General features: G+C 35.0%; 1 pseudogene; it reads right to left on the bottom strand.

Annotated features, from left to right (window-relative positions):
* Positions 1 to 7,488: 7,488 nt before the first annotated feature.
* Positions 7,489 to 11,766, bottom strand: LOC149178385 (calmodulin-like protein 2 pseudogene; annotated as a pseudogene).
* Between the last annotated feature and the right edge of the window lie 3,545 nt (positions 11,767 to 15,311).

The raw sequence follows: 15,311 nt of genomic DNA, 5'->3' as shown, positions 1-15,311 counted from the left end.
AAACCCTCTCAATTACAAAACCCTCGGTGGCTGAGAATGTTGGAGTGAAAACCAAGCATACACAATAAAGCAGTTCATACAATATTAATCATTGAGTTGAAAACCCTGAATAATTTAACTGAACAGAGAACCTTAGCATTGCGAGATAACCAAAAGCAGATAAGATGGTCCTTGTCGCAAACTAAAAACCGAGCGAGGGTTCCATCCAACCTTCGCCATGGCACTGCAAAACCCTTCCATTCCAACAGTGGAGGAAGACGGGGATTAGAGGACCATAACCAAATATTAAGGCTGGCGAAAAACATAATGGAGTAAATTTCAAAAGGAAAACAATATACCTTGGTTAAGTTCGACAGAGGAGACTCTCCGCAGATGAAGCCAACGCCATGAAACCTAAGCCTTGTTAGGGAAAACCATTTGTTAGATATTGTATAATAGATAGTGAAATAAACATAGAACTATGAATCCTGCATTCAAAATAAAAATCCATTACCTGCGTAAGGAGATTAACCTCTGCAGCAAACACCAAAGCCATTGCTCGCAAGGAAGAAATGAGAATGGGATTACACCTAACCGAAGGCATAGAACCCCGCAGGTTCACCACCGCCGTCTGATCCTTGAAATGTCCAGAGACCATTGATTCTGGAGGGAATCCCAAAGCCATAGTCGGAGCAGTACCGCAATAAAGGCACCAGCGAGGAAGCACCATCACCTAGGCTGAGAAATCCGCAGTCATTTAATGTGATATGGAGTTCAAAAGGATGGGTAAGTAAATGCAGTTCATAAGACTAGACAATCACCACGAGCATAATATGCATACAATATAAGGTTCATAAATAAACTTATATACAATAAGACAAATGTTTCTATGTAAAACCCAAAATTATTTATGTGATGACAAGTGGACTGGTTCGAAGCAAACTCTCCAGATTGTAACTCAGCCCCAAGTCAAATGTGTTATATGATTAAACGCTCGATTACATTATAATATATATAAAGTCAATACATAATGAGAATAATTATTAACGAATGTTTGCAATGTTTACATTTCATAGTGTCAAGTTAAACCGTATGGGTATTATGGTAAGTTAGTATATAATTTTTTTTTATGGGCATTGTTAGCTAGTAGATGTGTGACAATATTAAACAATTTAAACTCAAGTTTTTAAAATAACCAAAAAAATGGCAAGGTAATCTCGTCAATAAGTTAGTAAAATATTAATATTTGAAAGCCCATATTAAATGAGATAATTTGAGATCAATTTTATATACACAGATATAAAGAAATTGAAATTAATTTTTATGTGTAATTTATTCAATTTTTAATAAGAAGTTATATATCGTATTTAATTAAATAAATTAAAATAATCAATGTGAATTATAAATAAATTATTTTAATATCATAAAGAGAAAGTGTGTATTTTCTTATTTCATTGATGACTACTTTCTAATTTAATGTATAAGGGAGATGTAGTAATTCCTTTAATGTTTAGCATGAAATTTACATATAACATTTTTATAAATATTGATAATAGAAAAAATCAATGTAAATAGAGAAGGATAATGTAAAGAAAATGAAAATAAATAAATAAAAAATCAGATGTGTGATTACTTTTATTTATAAGTGTTTTTTAAATGAATTGACAAAGAACGTTTTTAAAAAATATTGATAACAAAAAAAAATTCAATGTAAATTTCTAGTTATTTATATAAAGAGACTATATCTCTATTGTATAAAAGAAAATGGAAAAAAAAATTATGGTTTAAACATTTTATTAGTGTGTTGCTTAAGATAAAAAAAAATGTATAATTCTTTTTATACCTAATATAGAATTAACACGTGATATACACATATATAACCGTCATAATCCATTTTAACTAAAAATTTAAAAATAAAAATAAAAATAAATAAATAAATTTAAAACTTTTCAATTTAAAACAAATTTACACTTCAAAAAATTTAATTCATTTCAAAACTTAACAAAACCAAAATTATATACATATATATATTCACGAAATAGTCCCTATTCTCATCCGAAATTAAATCTCCCCATCTAATTTCCACACGGTAAGTATCCTTCCTCTCCTTTCCTCCCGAGAGAGGCTCAGAACTACATGCATCCGAACTTAATCCGGAACTATTACTCTTAAGATTCTTCGAAACAAAATCAGTTATTCCATGCTTTCTTAAGTTACCATTCTATTTTATTAATAATATATAAACCAATGATACATAAATCTCGACTATAGGGGCAAAAAACTAATCACGTTGTTCTTAATACGTACAAAAGGAAAGGATTAAGATGTACTTAACAAAGTTGGGTTAGATATAAAATATGTTTAAAATCGAAAATGAAATATTAGATTAGTTGAGCTTACTAAAATTGTTATTCTTAATTACTATTAAGAAGGAATGGGAGCTCGTGGGATGGAACATAGTCTTCCTAATAAGTATTTAAATTGAGATAAATGATTGTTTTGGTGGAGGCTTTTGGAGTGTAGTTAGTTTTTTTTTTTTTTTTTTTTTTGGTATATTTTCTACTTGATTTGGTTTAAAATTTGATTTTTGAGAATATTAAATTTGAATTATGCCATCTACATCAAGAGATTAAGCTAAAAGTTATTCTAAGTGTTAAAATCATTTATGCATTCAAAAACATATTTTAAGAAGAAAAAAATCATAATCTTGTCAAATTTTACCATAAGGTTTTAGTTAAATTGGAAAAAACATTGAATACATAGACTGTGTTGTCTCATGGTTTCACTAAGTCTTGATAGTTTTTGCCTGTTTTTGTGTGTGCACAAATCTCTCCTTATTTCAAAAGAGTTTGATTGGGGCTTCATACTTCTTGTCCAAGAAATCTAGTGTATCCAATAGTTGTTGTACTCATATCTCCTTCATCAACTACTTAACCAAGGTTTTAATGTTCCTAGAGCTTTGATCCTCAACCAATTGAGCCAAAGTGGGTTTGGATTTCCAATAGAAGTATATTTACATGAAGTATATCATGTCACAACTTCAAGAAAACCCGTTTTAGATCCAAAACATAATTTCTACGTCATAGTCTTCAGCTTTAATGTTGGCATGAAATCCTTAAATATTATCTTAAATCTCCCTGCATAGTTTCTATTTTCACTTTGGTGAATTTTCTAAGAGCTAGCCTACATTTCAAAGCTCAACCTCTTCGAATAGGCTTTCTAGAGAAACCATCTACCATAAGAGCCTTTTTCTTGACATTTGTTAGGCATGCTAGAGGATAATTTAGAGATTACCTACTTGATGTGAACAAAGACCTCAAAAAGGGTTTGGAAATCTAATGCAAAATCATTCTAGAGATAAGCTTCGATTCTATCTAATGGTTGAGTGTGAATTCTCTTTAGGGGAGACTCTAAGGTTGTCTAAGAATAAACCTTGGGGAAGATGGAGGGTAAATCCCTTGTGCTCGAAGTTGAGAGGGTCACATGGATATCCAAAAGAACCCTCATTACTTCAATAGCATTCAATAAAAGCAAACAAAGGATGATGTAGGCATACCTATAAATACAAACATTAAAAGGATAAAGCATATCATCCCACAAACCCACTCATCTCCATGACTTTCTAGTGTACTACCTTAAGGGTTCCAATACCAAGCATGATGTCTTTCATTTTAACAATCATAATGAGGATAACATTTAAAGCAAGCAACCTTAACTACTAATTATTGCTTACATTAACCCCCATCCTTTCACACTAAGATGTTTCATCTACCCTTTCTTATCAAGTAAGAGATAAGATGTTAGATGCTTTCCCTGTGTTACTTAACTTGATTTTTAACCATACTATCTACTAATCTCTTCCAATATGGATCACATCTCTCATCACCCCATCCAACATAAATAAATTATTTATATTGATCATTTATAACAAATCTCCCATCCATCTTCATCTTTATCTCCCTCCCTCTATACTTCTATCTCTCCCCATCACTACTTCCCTATCCCTCTCCCTTTCACCCCCATCACTTTCTCTCTCTCTTTTTATTCGTCCCTCTCTTTGTCCCCCCTCTATCTCTATCTTACTTCCTCTCTTCTCTCTCTTTCTCCCTCACTGTCTCTCTTTGTCTATCCTCAATCACTCTCTCTCTGTCCCACTCAACTCCCGCCCCCATCTTTTTCTCTCCCTGACTTCAACCATTTGGGAAAAAGAATTGTATGGTGCATTAGAGGACATTACGACCTAAAATCCATTAAAAATAATGTTTAATAATGTTAAGACCCTTATAAATTTTGAAAAAGTATTTGTGCATAAGAAAAATATCTATAACCCTAAAAAAATTGTAACAAGATTCTATTATTTAGATATTCCACGCCTGCACTAATCAAAACATATGATTATATTTTGCAAAAAAATAACATACATGTGCTAGGAAGACTCAAAATTCACATAGACACAATTCTATAAATAAAAATCATATATTCTAAGAGCTAACTCATTTTCCTACATTTCATCATTTTATGTCATCTTCAAAATCATTGTATAATACATCTAATCATTCCTCCAAGTTAATGTATTATTTTTTCCCAAGTATTCTTGCCACTAATGAGTCATGAAAGAGAATCATTGGCTTGCAGCCATCCCTAACTCATCTATAATTATGGTTTTGTTTTTCTTTATATAATGTTTAAAAACCTATGCATGTTGCAAAACTATACTTTTAACACTATTGAAAAACTATATGCTAGGGTAGTTATGGCAAACTTGATTTGATCACAAAGTCAATTTCATAACCATGTAAATTTTGTTTCCTATAAATTTTCCATGATAGTTTTGTGTATAATGTTTTTGGGCATGGTTAAACTTATAGAGGAAATTGTCTTTTTAATGACATTTTTTCTAGTTAATTTTAACCCCCACATATTGTTAAAAACTTGAGTTTAATTTGTTTAATATGTAGAATTATAGTTTCCTAGGGGTTTTCCAGGGCCTTGAATCCATTTATGCATTCAAAAATGCATTTTACACAACAAAAAATCACATAAGTCTTCCACAATTTTAATTTAATTATTAATAACTATTATGTGGATCGTAGGGATTAACGTCCATTAAAGATTCTAGGATATTCCTAGTAAAATTGTGATTTATCTCAATTGTAGATATGTCATCTTTCTCTCTTTTTATTAAATTGATTAATTAAAAAAACTACATTCAACAAGTGTCATGAAATGATTTTTGGTTTTTTAAGCATGTGGTATTGATATGCCATGGTATTGTAACAAAACCTATTAACATGTTAAAAAACTCCATAGTAAAGTGGGAGTAAATCTTCATGGTTAAGAAGCTCGCTGCATATTTTTTATGATTTAGTTCATTTTTATGATTTTTTTAATTTTAGCAACCTGAAATATATCAAAAATTAATTTTTTAATGTTTATCACGGATTGATTTCTATAAATGGTTATCAACTATTTAATTTATATTAAAAGGTGAACTAACATTTAGGAATATCATAACAATACATCCCATAAACTTTTAGAATATATACATATTTAATTTGTAAAATATTTTTTTTATTAATAAATTAAATAGGTGAACTAACATTTAGGAATATCATAACAATACATCCCATAAACTTTTAGAATATATACATATTCAATTTGTAAAATATTTTTTTTATAATTAATATTTTAATTAATTTTTATGATTTTTAAAATTTTAGTAAAATGAAATATATTATGAAATAACTGTTTTCATTTCTATCTACATTCAACTTTGATTTAATTTATATGATTGTAAAATGAGCACAGAAAATATAATAGACCATTAAAGGTTTTGGTCAAGAGTAAAGTGGTTTCACACTAAGGTCGTAATTTGATTTGTTGTTGGACCAAGAGATCCTGCCACCAAGGAATAAACGAGAATCATTATAGCCATGTTTTGTTGTTCAGTGGCCAGTGTGCAGGGTGTGTTGGGTTTGAGCAGTAGAAGTCGGTTGATGAGGGGAATCGAAGGTGGATAGAAATATATAAAAATTATTTTTTTAATGTTTATCACTGATTGATTTTTATGAGTACTTATCAACTATTTAATTTATATTAAGAAGTGACCTAACATTTAAGAATGTCTTAACAATACATCCAATAAACTTTTATTTTATATATATATATATATATATATATATAATAATTTTTTATAATTGATATTTTAATTAATTTTTATGATTTTTTAAATTTTAGTAAAATGAAATATATTATAAAATAACTGTTTTCATTTCTATCTACATTCAACTTTGATTTAATTTTTATGATTGTAAAATGAGCACAGAAAATATAATAGACCATTACAGGTTTTGATCAAGAGTAAAGTGGTTTCACACTGAGGTCGTAATTTGATTTGTTGTTGGACCAAGAGATCCTGCCACCCAGGAATAAACGAGAATCATCATAGTCATGTTTTGTTGTTCAGTGGCCAGTGTGCAGGGTGTGTTGGGTTTGAGCAGTAGAAGTCGGTCGATGAGGGGAATCGAAGGTGGATAGAAATTAATAAAGATGATATTACAAATTGAACATCGAATAGAGGTGGCAAGTGGCATATGCAAACTACGTAGAGGAGCACAATTCGATGGGTGGTGTGAAGCCATACATCCCAATGCCAAATGAGGTGGAAAAGAGTCGGTCGTGGTGCCATCATTGAGCTAGCCGAGGAGGTGGAGATATGGGTGGCATGAAGCCAAACATCCCAGCGCCTAGCGAGGTGGAAAAGAGTCATCTGGTTGTAGTGCCATCGTTGAGGATTTATACCTTCCAGCTAATGATGGACGTTGGAGCAATTACTAGGATGATGTGTGTACTCCTCGAGCATCCCCTCTGTATGTGTTTTTTACCAGACATTGTCCCACACCTTCGTTAGAGAGAAGGTTTGCCTCTGCGTTGTGTTTACTGTAAATATAAAAACGTTAATTTATATATGTAATATAGTTTTATTTTCTTAAAATTGAAAGGTTAATTTTTTAACCTGATAAAATGGATATGATGGTTGGAATGAGAGGGAGTCGTTCAGCGAATTTCTTAGACATTAAAATTAAAATTGAAGGTACAATGAAAAATTGAAACTTCCAAATAACTTAGCTATTTTTATATAATGATATTTTGATAAAATGGAAAAACTTTTATTTATAGAATAATTTCAAATTTAACAATTAATTATTTCAATTATTAACGCAACATACCTACATATCCAGTAGGTGATGTTATCAACGTTGTCGGTCATAAAATTTTATTAACCGTGATAAAGATTCAATGTCATAAATTTGCTTTGCAAGACCAGCGGAAGCTCAATGCTTCTTGTCCCTATTTTCAGTGATTCTTTTGAAAAATACCAAAGTCTAGATATTACTAGCTATACGAGAATTTTCATTTTTTTAACTTCGTGCAGAGCCCCATAAAAATTAATTCCAGTTCCAAGAAACTTGCTGTCAATACTTTGTACTTCAGATATCTTACAAGAACTCATGGGAAGAGCATCATCTGCTTGAATTCTGAAAAATCCACCTTCCCATCGAAGTTTATGTCAACCTTGCTGATCATTCTCTTACATACTGAAATGTCTCTTCCTTCATTCAGTCCAAGTGATTCTAAAATCTGCTGCAGCTCAGAAGAGCAGATGTACCCATCTCCATCCCTGTCAAACACCCTAAACACCTGCATCAATTCACCATGACTTTCCAAGCCATTGTCTCCTTCAATGTGCTCCTCATCCTCATCATCATTCCAGAGGCCATTGTATAGGCTCAGAAACTCATCAAACCCAAGAGATTTGCATGATCCATGAACATCCAATATGTGATCAAACTTTACATCTAGACCCAGATTGTTTAATATCCTCTGGATATCTTCATTGCTGATCAGTCCATCTAAATCCTTGTCAAATACATTGAAGATTCTCAGCAAGTCCTCAGGGAGCATTAATGCAGACATCATGGGTTTGCTGTTTTCTGATCCAGTCATTGTAGCTTCTTCCCTATTTCTGTCATCTTTTCCTTCATCAACTGCCCTATGCTCAATATAATTTGAGCCATCTGACAGAAGGCTGCTACAATAGAACTTCAAAACAGAATGCAGTCTCTTATCGATATGAGGGCACTGCTGCAAACTGCATAAAATGAACACCAAGCAAGATCTGAGGCTCTGAATTGCTCCTAGAATGACCCTGCAACTTCCCCTCAGACTGATCATCCTTTCAGTCTATGAAAGTAGCAGATATATTAAAGATGATATGGATACCACTCACTTTGGGATTGAAAATTCACAGCAGAAGCTGCAGCATACACTCTACGCAGAATTAAAAGCTGATCTGATAATTAGAGGCTCAAAAAATCTTATTCAACTACTGCATGGAGTGCATGAAACTGTATCTTCTAGTTATGTAAATATAGAAATATCCTTATGGGGATGTTCACAATAATTTGTTCACAACACTTCACTTCCTTCTGTTTATTTTAAGTCCGGGAAGCGCGTGACAACTCAGGAGGAATCTCCTCGTTATAAGATAACGCGGAAACCAGCTGAGACAACCAGCAAAAGTTGAGGATAATAATTGCTTGGTCGAATGTATAAGATTGTTTTAATTAATGGCTTCCGAAAGTGCAGCCTGCTGCTACCTCTCTGAATCCAATATGCATTTTATAATATGATGTATAATTGTCGGATATATATATATATATATTGAATGGTTGGCAGTTTGAGAATTTTGACAAAGAACGTGATTTTTTAACGTTCTATTTTAAACCTTATTTAACGTTGTCCGCCTTCCAGTGACCAATAGAATCTTAGGCGTCAGTCTCATTGAGATATTCGGACTCTAAAAAAAGCAAATGGACTCAATTTTTTCCTTTACAGAAAGACAATTCCAAAAAAATCCGACTTTACAGTAAGGCAATTCCAACGAACCAGGAAACCATCTCACAAGGAATCTTCCTCAAGGATATTTTTCCAACCTGGTTAGAAGCTACGTTGAGAAGAAAGGAATTGCTAGTATGACAAGTCCTTAATTAACTATTAGGGATTTAACTATTAGGGCTTTTTCTACGTGACCTTGTTTTTAAAGAAAATATGTGTTTTCTGTTTTGCAGTTTTTTTTTTCATATATAGGAAAATCTATCATAATTTTGTTGTTAAACTAGCAGTGAGGACAAACATCTCATCATTCTTGTTGAAGGAAAACTATGCCAACTGAAATAACTCTCATCACTCTTATTCAAGAAAAACCCCTTATTCAAGAAAAACCATGCCAAGTGAAATAACTCTCATCACCCTTATTCAAGGAAAACCATGCCAGGTGAAATAATCCATTGGTGGTTGTAAGGGCACAGTGATCACCCTTATTCAAGGAAAACCACGCCAAGTGAAATAACTCTCATCACCCTTATTCAATGAAAACCCCTTATTCAAGGAAAACCATGCCAAGTGAAATAACTCTCATAACTGTTATTCAAGGAAAACCATGCCACCTGAAATAATCCGTTGGTGGTCATAAGAGCACAAGCTTTCACTCCTGTCAGATGCCCCTAGGTCTTAGGTCATTAATCTATTTCCTTAAGCCCTGAGGAAGATGAGCTCTTAGCCAAACAGAAGTAGTTTTACGACATGCTCCAAGCCCATTTCTACTTAGCAGTTACTCTAACACAACAAATATTTTTACAAAGTAACAATAATAATTTTTGAGTTATTAATTTAGTTTATATTAGTGTAAGAGACTTTTTGGACTGAATATTTAATTTAGTTTATATTAGTGTATAAGATTAGGTATTTTTTAAATGTATGTATATATATATATATATTATTTTAGTTTATATGGTGGTTTGGTATTAAAAAAAATAATTTTTTTATTGAAAGATTTGAAAATTAAATATTTTACTCTCTTTTAAATTTGAATATATAATCCTTTAAGGAATACTCATTTTCAATTATTAAATACATTTAAATTATATAATTTTTGTTTTATATATATAATTAAAAAATAATGAGGCCATAATTTTGTTGGAAAAATAATGGAAATTCCTGGAAGATTTCCAAAAAAATCTGGCTGAAATTTTTGGAAATCTGGTTACCATTGTGATGCTACAAGATTTTGGGTGCCTTAGGAGTTCTTGATAGTGTTGAATCCATTTTCCCCATAAAAAAAAAAAAAAAACTATTAAAGCACTGCCAAGATTGCATTTCTTGAAAAATAAATTAGCAGATTCTGGCAAGAATTTGGCAGTCATGAAATTGTGGCCTCAATAGACAAAGCCCATAATATATAGTGTCTTAAAACTGTTTTGACTTTGGTTAAGAGTTCATTTTCCTCTTATGTAAGGAAACATGTTAATGACCCAGAGCCATTTTGCAGAAGTGAAAGGTTACCCCTTACAAGGTAATTCCAGTAATGAGTCAACCTATACATTTAAAAATAGCAACCAATAATGACTGTACTAAGTAATTTATAATAAATTTTCCTATTGTTTATATATATATATATATAATATTAAGTGTTTTCACTGCGGTTTACCTTTCGGCTCTTCGCACATGTTTTTCATCAGTAAGTACCTTTACCCTTTCTTTCTCTCTCCCTGGTCGAATAAGGCTTGGCCACTGGGCTTATAGTGTCCTCCCCGAGGAGTGGCTCGTTTTATCTCTAAAATTTACTGGTTAATTTATTAACTGGTTAGTGTCCTCCCCGAGGAGTGACTCGTTTTATCTCTAAAATTTACTGGTTAATTTATTAACTGGTTGAACTAGTCTTTTCGTTAGATGGTGTTTTCGTTTTATCTCTAAAATTCACTGGTTAATTTATTAACTGGTTGAACTAGTCTCCTCGTTAGATGGTGTGTGGTGTTTTGGTTGCTTTACTGTTTAAGGTTTCACTGGATTTGTAGTAAGAGTTTTCTTTTCATGGATTCGGGTTTCTCGGGTGGACATATAGTGCCTTTCCTCCTCCTGTGAAGAACACTGCATCTGCATACGGACTCGACATAACAACAGGTATGCCTCAACTGCTCCATAATCACACTTATATGTGATTCACACATCTGGGAGATTTATCTGGTTCTTATTTCTTTCTGGGTTAAAGTTCCTCTTCACTTCCATATGCCGTGGGGCTTTGAGGCCATCAAAAACCTTTTCTTTGTAGTATCATCTCGTTGGCTTTCCACCCCACATCCTAATTAGCAAATTCCAACATGGCTCCAAATAACATACCTCATTGTTATTTCTAGACCCTGCAACCATTTTGGGTTTCAGATATGCAATCTTTGGATAAATTGCATGGGATGTTACTGCTTTTGTTGTGATATTGATATATAACTCTAGTTTTTCTACGTTTTCCTAGCACTTCATTCGGAGTGCTTCTACATAATACAATTTCTTGCTAGCACTATCTTCTGGGTGGTTACATAACCTACAGTCTGGCTTTCGCATTCTACCTATTTCATGTCCATTAACTATTTTAATTCAACCAGACCTCCTCATGAATTTGGTTTCAGAACTCGTGGTCTTTCAAGATTACCATTCACTCACAAGTTCATGTTTTTCCTGGTTTTCCCGGCTACCGAAACATCCCTCTCCGGTGATTGTTTAAAATTCCCGGCAAAGTATGTGGATCTCGTACCAACTGACACCTCACTTCATAAAAGAAATCGCGTCACCTGGATGCAATATCATGTAAGACCTGACTTCACATCATTCCATATTTGGGCTATATTCCATCTGTCAGTACACATACCTTTTTCCCTGTTTGGGCTCGTCCATCTGACGACGTTATTCTCTTGGTGTGCGAATTTTATATTCCCCACACACTCTATTTCTCCTCGATTATGCTGACTTGAGGGTCCCAATGTGGTTTGGAATATATCTCGAATCATTCACACCGATCTGTATTTAATATTGGAATATCACCCTTTACTCCTGTCAAGTGATACCATTTCCTTTACAACACCCCTCCCTTGTATTTCCACGCCATGACAGAAATGGATTCTCACGTGTCTACCAACACAGCTCTCATACGAGCCACCATGGAAGTTGAATCACTCCACATTGGCGGTATTGTCCACGATCGCCAAAGTGGCCCCCGCTCACTGGATGCATGGCACACCACTCTCGGTGATGACCAAGTGCCAGATGTCGACCTATTGCCTCGTGTGACGCAAGGTGGCAAACATGCACTTCATGAACGTCGTTCCAAACACCGGTCTATTAAAACCACTCCACCACCTCCGGCTTTGGCTTTAGACAATGCTACTCTGGTAGACCACATAAACAGTCTTGAGAGGTGCGCACTAGTTGGTCGATGGTATTTCTCGGCAATGGAGGACTCTAAGATGCGCAATTGGATAGGGAGGAAATGGAAAACTATGCTCAGATACCTGCCTACTGCGGTCAGATTGATGAAAGGTTGGTACAGCTTTCATTTTCTTAGTCAGGATGACTTGGAGAAAATAAAAGCCATACCATGGATTCATGGCAAAAGTTTCCTAGCCTTACATAATTGGTATATAGGATATAATCCCCTGCACAACACGCCTATCAATAAGTTGATCTGGGTAAAATTACTAGGTCTGCCTATTGAACTATGGACCAAACAGGCTCTAATGGACATAGGAAACGCCATTGGAAAATTTGTTTATGTGGACCCGAGATGCCTTGGAGCACAAGACAAGAGAGTCGCTTGGATTCTCATTGAAAAAGAATATTGTGGGGGATTTTTTGATCACATTAAACTACATTAGGGGGATACTAATCTCCATCAAAGGTTGGACTACTGGGGGGTTCTCTTCAGTTGTTCCTTCTGTCATCGAACAGGTCACCTGCAAGATCAATGTCCACTACAACCTGGAGGTCACCTACATGGCCAGAAATGCTACAATGGCTCCACGTTGTCCAACTCAGAAAGGGAATGTCCAAGCCTAAAGGGGAAGCGGGTTGCATCACGGAATCAGATTTCGCCTCAACCAGGTATGCCACGGAAACAAAACTCTTATCATCCACATGCATTTGGATCTTTTTTTAGTCTCCTATTACTATTATGTCCTCCTCGAATGTCTCTAATAAGTCAGATTTTCCACTACCTAACAGTCCTGCACATTTCAATTGTCAACCTCCATTGGAACCTACCCCCTGTTAGGATTTACCAGCTCCACACCCCTATCATGACATACCATCCACCTCGCATGTTTCATATGTACCCTCCCCATTACCACCCCGTCATCAATCCAAGGACAAAGGTCCTTGTCTTAGTGTTACCCCCCCCAACTCACCTACTGCCTCTCCTACGAATTCTATTGGAAGTGACCTGGACATCCTATTACAAAGGAAGACTTTAGATCTACATTCTCTCACTATCCACAAACCTAGGGGCTCTACCTCCCCCCACATCAGCCCTACCTCGGTGGGTAACATTACCATCCATCGAAGCATAACCGACATAGTCGACACTTTCGAGGACGGACCAATAAAAACCCTTTTACCTCCCCAATGGACCATTTCCTAGTTGATGTTCCAATTGCCGATATTTCTCCCTTAGGGGCCCTTGGTGTTACAGGGAAAAGTGTCTACACAGAACTACTTATCCCACTAAGGTGTGGTAGCTACCTTAGAAACAAACAAAGTAAATTTACTTTCGTTTTTCCTTTATGAAATATAGATGAGAGAAGAACAAAGGAGACCAACCTCTGTCTTGCGCTTATCTCCTAGTTCGATTCCTCTCTCTCTTGATAGTTCTTCGCTACTTGCTTCCTTGTACGCCCAGCTTCACAGAGTACATGTAGGATCAAAGTAGCATAACACTATACAAGAACATGGATCTATAATCATAAACAATCTAGGATCAGATGTAAATTGACCATACAAATGCATAAAACATAAATGACACGATAGTATGGAGGAAAACTTGAATAGCTTTTATTGATAATCAAGAAAGAGCCAAGGGAGTTACAACCAGTTGTTCTGACCCAGCATCATCCTCTCAGCAAGTAAGCCCTTCTTCACCTCATACAAAGCTTAGATCACCCAACACTATGATGTTGTCTCAAGAAACCGACAGCAATTCCTTACAAGATGAAAAATTCCAGCCTTTGGATCTCTGGGATGAGGGATCCATATATAGATATTTGTAAGGGAGATGAGTCAGCTTGTGATTTGATTAGTGTCTTCCCTCTTATAGTTCTTGCTTCCACTTGGAGATTGATGATCTCTTACTCATCCTTGGTCGAATTCAGAGAGGCAAGTGTCACAGGAGAAGTTTCTGGAAGATTCCATGCCTCTCCACCTCGAGGATTGACACTGCCATTTGTCACTTCTCGCCCATCGCACCCCATAGAAGGGATTTTTGAAATGCAATGCACCCACAGAGTGTACTTAGGTGAGATGCAATGCACTTTGCCTATGGAGTAGTTGAAATGATCCTGTTTTGACCAGTTCTGAGCAGTTTTTCATGGAGAACTTCTGGGAGAAGCTGTAATCAGTTGACCTTGTTCCTTTAGGGGTTAGAAAAACACTTTTAGGGACTTAGGAGCCCTTGGTTTATGGGCATTTTATGCTTGGGGTTGTAGTGCCCAAAAATGTCTATAACAGTTGCCCCCTAAAGCATGAGGTCGTTAATCTTTTGATGTTGGGTGAAATGCTTTATTATGAGGATCCAAAGTTCTTTCAAGCTGGGAGGAGACCTGTAATAAGATACAATACAATACATTATCTTCATAATATTTTCATGATCTAGCTGAGGCGGGCATTCCCATGCTCAGCTTTATAAATTCATTTTCATGTACATAGGACAGACAATCGTCTGAGTGTAGACTGATGATTCTGGTAGAGTCATCATCCCTTTGATTGGATGATTATCTGTGCAGCAATGATGTACATTTGATGTCTTTATTTCCCTGAATATATATCACAGCCCAGATGGATGAAACTAGATCCGGGGTCTTCAATCTCGTTCGATCTTCACTCGAAGTACAAGTCTATCCATGTGAGATATGTTTTGGAGTTGAACATGGAAAGACATCGCCTGATTACCGGCCAATAATGTAAGCTGTTAACAGGCGCGAGAGGAATCACCGATAATGATAATGACCCTCAAGGTACTGCAGTACAATTCACGTGGTGTGAATAAAGGACTTGGCGTCGAACACCACGCAAAATCTTTCGGTCGAAGGTCATTGATGTAAACCTGTCGCCGGAAATGAGAAACTTGCCATTGAGGCATGCAAGCTTCAAAGTACTAAACGGGGTGTTCCTAGACCGACTTCTTGGATAATGAGCTGATGTCGACAAGAAGTGTCGTGGCGGAAAAAGTCGTT

Source organism: Pinus tabuliformis, chromosome 4_1, assembly GCF_031772625.1.
Source record: "Pinus tabuliformis cultivar Carrire ecotype Pingquan chromosome 4_1, CPIR1, whole genome shotgun sequence".
Lineage (NCBI taxonomy): Eukaryota > Viridiplantae > Streptophyta > Pinopsida > Pinales > Pinaceae > Pinus > Pinus tabuliformis.
Note: the sequence above shows the minus strand (reverse complement) of the source record. Positions and strands in the feature narration are given on the sequence as shown.